Consider the following 7,906-nt stretch of genomic DNA (forward strand, 5'->3'; position numbering starts at 1 on the left):
CAGCTGCTGGGTTGGCTGCCTGTGTGGGAAGGGGCAGAGCCGACCTAGGGGCAAGTTGGGCCTCTTCCTCTCCCTGCTGCCCTGAGGCTGCTGGGCCAAAGAGGTCTTGGGCATCCAGCCCCTTTCTGGTCCCTTCCCGCTGACGAGGCCCTCTGAGCTCCAGCACCTTGCAGTGTGGAGACAGCCCCTGCCAGCAACCTCCTCTCCAAGGAGGCCTCAACCGAGGCCTAGGCCCAGGGGAAAGGCACCAGCGGGGATGAGCCTGGGGAGGCGCCCGGGCATGTCTGGACCCAGTCCCCGCAGCCTGCCCCTTGGTGGGGTAGTAACCCCGGAGGCCAGGAAGGTCTGGGCAAGGCTGCCAGGGGCAGGGACACTGCTGGGTCCTTCCCCTGGCCTGTGGGGCGTCTGAGCACAACCGGCACTCTCCCGCTGGAAAACTTCCCCGTCTGCCTCCAAAGGCCGGTTTGCAAGCACTCCCGCCCGCTGTTCCCGCCAGGCACGCACAATGCTCCCAAGCCCGGGAGAAAAGCGCTTCGGGGTGCTGCTCTCTCCGGGCCCTTGCCCCTGAGCCTGGGGGCCAGGCAGGGGGAACACACTCCCAGGCCAAGGCAGAACGACATGCACACGTCTGTTCCTGCCCCATACACCGGCAGAGAGATCGGGGGAGCCAGAGACTGCCAGGCTGCTGCTGGGCTGGCTGCCTGTCTGGGACGGGGCAGAGCCGACCTAGGGGCAAGTTGGGCCTCTTGCTCTCCCTGCTGCCCTGAGGCTGCTGGGTCAAAGAGGTCTTGGGCATCCAGCCCTTTGCTGGTCCCTTCCCTCTGACGAGGCCCTCTGAGCTCCAGCACCTTGCAGTGTGGAGACAGCCCCTGCCAGCAACCTCCTCTTCAAAGTGGCCTCAACCGAGGTTACGCCCAGGGGAAAGGCACCAGCGGGGAAGATCCTGGGGAGGCGCACGGACATGTCTGGACCCAGTCCCCGCAGCCTGCCCCTTGGTGGGGCAGTACCCCCGGAGGCCAGGAAGGTCTGGGCAAGGCTGGCCAGGGGCAGGGGCCCTGCTGGGTCCTGCCCCTGGCCTGTGAGGACTCTGAGCACAACCGGCCCTCTCCCACTGGAAGACCTCCCCGGCTGCCTCCAAAGTCCTGTTTGCAAACACTCCCGCCCGCTGTTCACGCCAGGCTCGCACAATGCTCCCAAGTCCGGGAGAAAAGCGCTTCGGGGTTGTGCTCTCTCCGGGCCCTTGCCCCTGAGCCTGGGGGCAAGGCAGGGGGAACACACTCCCAGGCCAAGGCAGAACCACATGCCCACGTCCGTTCCTGTCCCCTGCACCGGCAGAGAGCTTGAGGGAGCCAGAGTCTGACAGGCAGCTGCTGGGTTGGCCGCCTGTGTGGGAAGGGGCAGAGCCGACCTAGGGGCAAGTTGGGCCTCTTGCTCTCCCTGCTGCCCTGAGGCTGCTGGGCCAAAGACGTCTTGGGCATCCAGCCCCTTACTGGTCTCTTCCCTCTGACGAGGCCCTCTGAGCTCCAGCACCTTGCACTGTGGAGACAGCCCCTGCCAGCAACCTCCTCTCCAAGGAGGCCTCAACCGAGGCCTAGGCCCAGGGGAAAGGCACCAGCGGGGATGAGCCAGTGGAGGCGCACGGGCATGTCTGGACCCAGTCCCCGCAGCCTGCCCCTTGGTGGGGCAGTACCCCCGGAGGCCAGGAAGGTCTGGGCAAGGCTGGCCAGGGGCAGGGGCCCTGCTGGGTCCTGCCCCTGGCCTGTGGGGCCTCTGAGCACAACCGGCCCTCTCCCACTGGAAGACCTCCCCGGCTGCCTCCAAAGGCCGGTTTGCCAACACTCCCGCCCGCTGTTCCCGCCAGGCACGCACAATGCTCCCAAGCCCGGGAGAAAAGCGCTTCGGGGTGTTGCTCTCTCCGGGCCCTTGCCCCTGAGCCTGGGGTCCAGGCAGTGGGTCCACACTCCCAGACCAAGGCAGAACCACATGCACACGTCTGTTCCTGACCCCTGCACCGGCAGAGAGCTCGGGGGAGCCACAGTCTGTCAGGCAGCTGCTGGGTTGGCTGCCTGTGTGGGAAGGGGCAGAGCCGACCTAGGGGCAAGTTGGGCCTCTTCCTCTCCCTGCTGCCCTGAGGCTGCTGGGCCAAAGAGGTCTTGGGCATCCAGCCCCTTGCTGGTCCCTTCCCGCTGACGAGGCCCTCTGAGCTCCAGCACCTTGCAGTGTGGAGACAGCCCCTGCCAGCAACCTCCTCTCCAAGGAGGCCTCAACCGAGGCCTAGGCCCAGGGGAAAGGCACCAGCGGGGATGAGCCTGGGGAGGCGCCCGGGCATGTCTGTACCCAGTCCTCGCAGCCTGCCCCTTGGTGGGGCAGTACCCCCGGAGGCCAGGAAGGTCTGGGCAAGGCTGCCAGGGGCAGGGACACTGCTGGGTCCTGCCCCTGGCCTGTGGGGCGTCTGAGCACAACCGGCACTCTCCCGCTGGAAAACTTCCCCGTCTGCCTCCAAAGGCCGGTTTGCAAGCACTCCCGCCCGCTGTTCCTGCCAGGCACGCACAATGCTCCCAAGCCCGGGAGAAAAGCGCTTCGGGGTGGTGCTCTCTCCGGGCCCTTGCCCCTGAGCCTGGGGGCCAGGCAGGGGGAACACACTCCCAGGCCAAGGCAGAACGACATGCACACGTCTGTTCCTGCCCCCTACACCGGCAGAGAGATCGGGGGAGCCAGAGACTGCCAGGCTGCTGCTGGGCTGGCTGCCTGTCTGGGACGGGGCCGAGCCGACCTAGGGGCAAGTTGGGCCTCTTGCTCTCCCTGCTGCCCTGAGGCTGCTGGGTCAAAGAGGTCTTGGGCATCCAGCCCTTTGCTGGTCCCTTCCCTCTGACGAGGCCCTCTGAGCTCCAGCACTTTGCAGTGTGGAGACAGCCCCTGCCAGCAACCTCCTCTTCAAAGTGGCCTCAACCGAGGTTACGCCCAGGGGAAAGGCACCAGCGGGGAAGATCCTGGGGAGGCGCACGGACATGTCTGGACCCAGTCCCCGCAGCCTGCCCCTTGGTGGGGCAGTACCCCCGGAGGCCAGGAAGGTCTGGGCAAGGCTGGCCAGGGGCAGGGGCCCTGCTGGGTCCTGCCCCTGGCCTGTGGGGCCTCTGAGCACAACCGGCCCTCTCCCACTGGAAGACCTCCCCGGCTGCCTCCAAAGGCCGGTTTGCAAGCGCTCCCGCCCACTGTTCCCAGCAGGCGTGCACAATGCTCCCAAGCCCGGGAGAAAAGCGCTTCAGGGTGGTGCTCTCTCTGGGCCCTTGCCCCTGAGCCTGGGGGCAAGGCAGGGTGTCCACACTCCCAGGCCAAGCAGAACCACATGCACACGTCTGATCTGCCCCCTGAACCGGTAGAGAGCTCGGGGGAGCCAGAGTCTGTCAGGCAGCTGCTGGGCTGGCCGCCTGTGTGGGAAGGGGCAGAGCCGACCTAGGGGCAAGTTGGGCCTCTTGCTCTCCCTGCTGCCCTGAGGCTGCTGGGCCAAAGAGGTCTTGGGCATCCAGCCCCTTGCTGGTCCCTTCCCTCTGACGAGGCCCTCTGAGCTCCAGCACCTTGCAGTGTGGAGACAGCCCCTGCCAGCAACCTCCTCTCCAAGGAGGCCTCAACCGAGGCCTAGGCCCAGGGGAAAGGCACCAGCGGGGATGAGCCTGGGGAGGCGCCCGGGCATGACTGGACCCAGTCCCCGCAGCCTGCCCCTTGGTGGGGCAGTACCCCCGGAGGCCAGGAAGGTCTGGGCAAGGCTGGCCAGGGGCAGGGGCCCTGCTGGGTCCTGACCCTGGCCTGTGGGGCCTCTGAGCACAACCGGCCCTCTCCCACTGGAAGACCTCCCCGGCTGCCTCCAAAGGCCGGTTTGACAACACTCCCGCCCGCTGTTCTCGCCAGGCACGCACAATTCTCCCAAGCCCGGGAGAAAGCGCTTCGGGGTGTTGCTCTCTCCGGGCCCTTGCCCCTGAGTGTGGGGGCCAGGCAGTGGTTCCACACTCCCAGACCAAGGCAGAACCACATGCACCCGTCTGTTCCTGACCCCTGCACCGGCAGAGAGCTCGGGGGAGCCAGAGTCTGTCAGGCAGCTGCTGGGCTGGCCGCCTGTGTGGGAAGGGGCAGAGCCGACCTAGGGGCAAGTTGGGCCTCTTCCTCTCCCTGCTGCCCTGAGGCTGCTGGGCCAAAGAGGTCTTGGGCATCCAGCCCCTTGCTGGTCCCTTCCCTCTGACGAGGCCCTCTGAGCTCCAGCACCTTGCAGTGTGGAGACAGCCCCTGCCAGCAACCTCCTCTCCAAGGAGGCCTCAACCGAGGCCTAGGCCCAGGGGAAAGGCACCAGCGGGGATGAGCCTGGGGAGGCGCCCGGGCATGTCTGGACCCAGTCCCCGCAGCCTGCCCCTTGGTGGGGCAGTACCCCCCGAGGCCAGGAAGGTCTGGGCAAGGCTGCCAGGGGCAGGGGCCCTGCTGGGTCCTGCCCCTGGCCTGTGGGGCGTCTGAGCACAACCGGCACTCTCCCGCTGGAAGACCTCCCCGTCTGCCTCCAAAGGCCGGTTTGCAAGCACTCCCGCCCGCTGTTCCCGCCAGGCTCGCACAATGCTCCCAAGCCCGGGAGAAAAGCGCTTCGGGGTGTTGCTCTCTCCGGGCCCTTGCCCCTGAGCCTGGGGGCCAGGCAGGGGGAACACACTCCCAGGCCAAGGCAGAACGACATGCACACGTCTGTTCCTGCCCCCTACACCGGCAGAGAGCTCGGGGGAGCCACAGAATGCCAGGCTGCTGCTGGGCTGGCTGCCTGTGTGGGACGGGGCAGAGCCCACCTAGGGGCAAGTTGGGCCTCTTGCTCTCCCTGCTGCCCTGAGGCTGCTGGGTCAAAGAGGTCTTGGGCATCCAGCCCTTTGCTGGTCCCTTCCCTCTGACGAGGCCCTCTGATCTCCAGCACCTTGCAGTGTGGAGACAGCCCCTGCCAGCAACCTCCTCTCCAAGGAGGCCTCAACCGAGGCCTAGGCCCAGGGGAAAGGCACCAGCGGGGATGAGCCTGGGGAGGCGCCCGGGGATGTCTGGACCCAGTCCCCGCAGCCTGCCCCTTGGTGGGGCAGTACCCCCGGAGGCCAGGAAGGTCTGGGCAAGGCTGGCCACGGGCAGGGGCCCTGATGCGTCCTGCCCCTGGCCTGTGGGGCCTCTGAGCACAACCGGCCCTCTCCCACTGGAAGACATCCCCGGGTGCCTCCAAAGGCCCGTTTGCCAACACTCCCGCCCGCTGTTCCCGCCAGGCACGCACAATGCTCCCAAGCCCGGGAGAAAAGCGCATTGGGGTGGTTCTCTCTCCGGGCCCTTGCCCCTGAGCCTGGGGGCAAGGCACGGGGAACACACTCCCTGGCCAAGGCAGAACCACATGCCCACGTCTGTTCCTGTCCCCTGCACCGGCAGAGAGCTTGGGGGAGCCAGAGTCTGGCAGGCAGCTGCTGGGTTGGCCGCCTGTGTGGGAAGGGGCAGAGCCGCCCTAGGGGCAAGTTGGGCCTCTTGCTCTCCCTGCTGCCCTGAGGCTGCTGGGCCAAAGTCGTCTTGGGCATCCAGCCCCTTACTGGTCCCTTCCCTCTGACGAGGCCCTCTGAGCTCCAGCACCTTGCAGTGTGGAGACAGCCCCTGCCAGCAACCTCCTCTCCAAGGAGGCCTCAACCGAGGCCTAGGCCCAGGGGAAAGGCACCAGCGGGGATGAGCCAGGGGAGGCGCCCGAGCATGTCTGGACCCAGTCCCCGCAGCCTGCCCCTTGGTGGGGCAGTACCCCCGGAGGCCAGGAAGGTCTGGGCAAGGTTGGCCAGGGGCAGGGGCCCTGCTGCGTCCTGCCCCTGTCCTGTGGGGACTCTGAGCACAACCGGCCCTCTCCCACTGGAAGACCTCCCCGGCTGCCTCCAAAGGCCGGTTTGCAAGCGCTCCCGCCCAATGTTCCCAGCAGGCGTGCACAATGCTCCCAAGCCCGGGAGAAAAGCGCTTCGGGGTGGTGCTCTCTCCGGGCCCTTGCCCCTGAGCCTGGGGGCCAGGCAGTTGGTCCACACTCGGAGACCAAGGCAGAACCACATGCACACGTCTGTTCCTGACCCCTGCACCGGCAGAGAGCTCGGGGGAGCCAGAGTCTGTCAGGCAGCTGCTGGGCTGGCCGCATGTGTGGGAAGGGGCAGAGCCGACCTAGGGGCAAGTTGGGCCTCTTGCTCTCCCTGCTGCCCTGAGGCTGCTGGGCCAAAGACGTCTTGGGCATCCAGCCCCTTGCTGGTCCCTTCCCTCTGATGAGGCCCTCTGAGCTCCAGCACCTTGCAGTGTGGAGACAGCCCCTGCCAGCAACCTCCTCTCCAAGGAGGCCTCAACCGAGGCCTAGGCCTAGGGGAAAGGCACCACCGGGGATGAGCCTGGGGAGGCGCCCGGCCATGTCTGGACCCAGTCCCCGCAGCCTGCCCCTTGGTGGGGCAGTACCCCCGGAAGCCAGGAAGGTCTCGGCAAGGCTGCCAGGGGCAGGAACACTGCTGGGTCCTGCCCCTGGCCTGTTGGGCGTCTGAGCACAACCGGCACTCTCCCGCTGGAAGACCTCCCCGTCTGCCTCCAAAAGACGGTTTGCAAGCACTCCCACCCGCTGTTCCCCCAGGCACGCACAATGCTCCCAAGCCCGGGAGAAAAGCGCTTCGGGGTGGTGCTCTCTCCGGGCCCTTGCCCCTGAGCCTGGGGCCAGGCAGGGGGAACACACTCCCAGGCCAAGGCAGAACGACATGCACACGTCTGTTCCTGCCCCCTACACCGGCAGAGAGCTCGGGGGAGCCAGAGACTGCCAGGCTGCTGCTGGGCTGGCTGCCTGTGTGGGACGGGGCAGAGCCGACCTAGTGGCAAGTTGGGCCTCTTGCTCTCCCTGCTGACCTGAGGCTGCTGGGTCAAAGAGGTCTTGGGCATCCAGCCCTTTGCTGGTGCCTTCCCTCTGACGAGGCCCTCTGAGCTCCAGCACCTTGCAGTGTGGAGACAGCCCCTGCCAGCAACCTCCTCTCCAAAGAGGCCTCAACCGAGGACTACACCCAGGGGAAAGGCACCAGCGGGGATGATCCTGGGGAGGCGCACGGACATGTCTGGACCCAGTCTCCGCAGCCTGCCCCTTGGTGGGGCAGTACCCCCGGAGTCCAGGAAGGTCTGGGAAAGTCTGGCCAGGGGCACGGGCCCTGCTGGGTCCTGACCCGGGCCTGTGGGGCCTCTGAGCACAACCGGCCCTCTCCCACTGGAAGACCTCCCCGGCTGCCTCCAAAGTCCTGTTTGAAATCACTCCCGCCCGCTGTTCACGTCAGGCTCGCACAATGCTAACAAGCCAGGGAGAAAAGCACTTAGGAGTGGTGCTCTCTCCGGGCCCTTGCCCCTGAGCCTGGGGGCAAGGCAGGGGGAACACACTCCCAGGCCAAGGCAGAACCACATGCCTACGTCTGTTCCTGTCCCCTGCACCGGCAGAGAGCTTGGGGGAGCCAGAGTCTGTCAGGCAGCTGCTGGGTTGGCCGCCTGTGTGGGAAGGGGCAGAGCCGACCTAGGGGCAAGTTGGGCCTCTTGCTCTCCCTGCTGCCCTGAGGCTGCTGGGCCAAAGTCGTCTTGGGCATCCAGCCCCTCACTGGGCCCTTCACTCTGACGAGGCCCTCTGAGCTCCAGCACCTTGCAGTGTGGAGACAGCCCCTGCCAGCAACCTCCTCTCCAAGGAGGCCTCAACCGAGGCCTAGGCCCAGGGGAAAGGCACCAGCGGGGATGAGCCAGGGGAGGCGCCCGAGCATGTCTGGACCCAGTTCCCGCAGCCTGCCCCTTGGTGGGGCAGTACCCCCGGAGGCCAGGAAGGTCTGGGCAAGGCTGGCCAGGGGCAGGGGCCCTGCTGGGTCCTGCCCCTGGCCTGTGGGGC

Source organism: Dama dama, unplaced genomic scaffold, assembly GCF_033118175.1.
Source record: "Dama dama isolate Ldn47 unplaced genomic scaffold, ASM3311817v1 ptg000088l, whole genome shotgun sequence".
Lineage (NCBI taxonomy): Eukaryota > Metazoa > Chordata > Mammalia > Artiodactyla > Cervidae > Dama > Dama dama.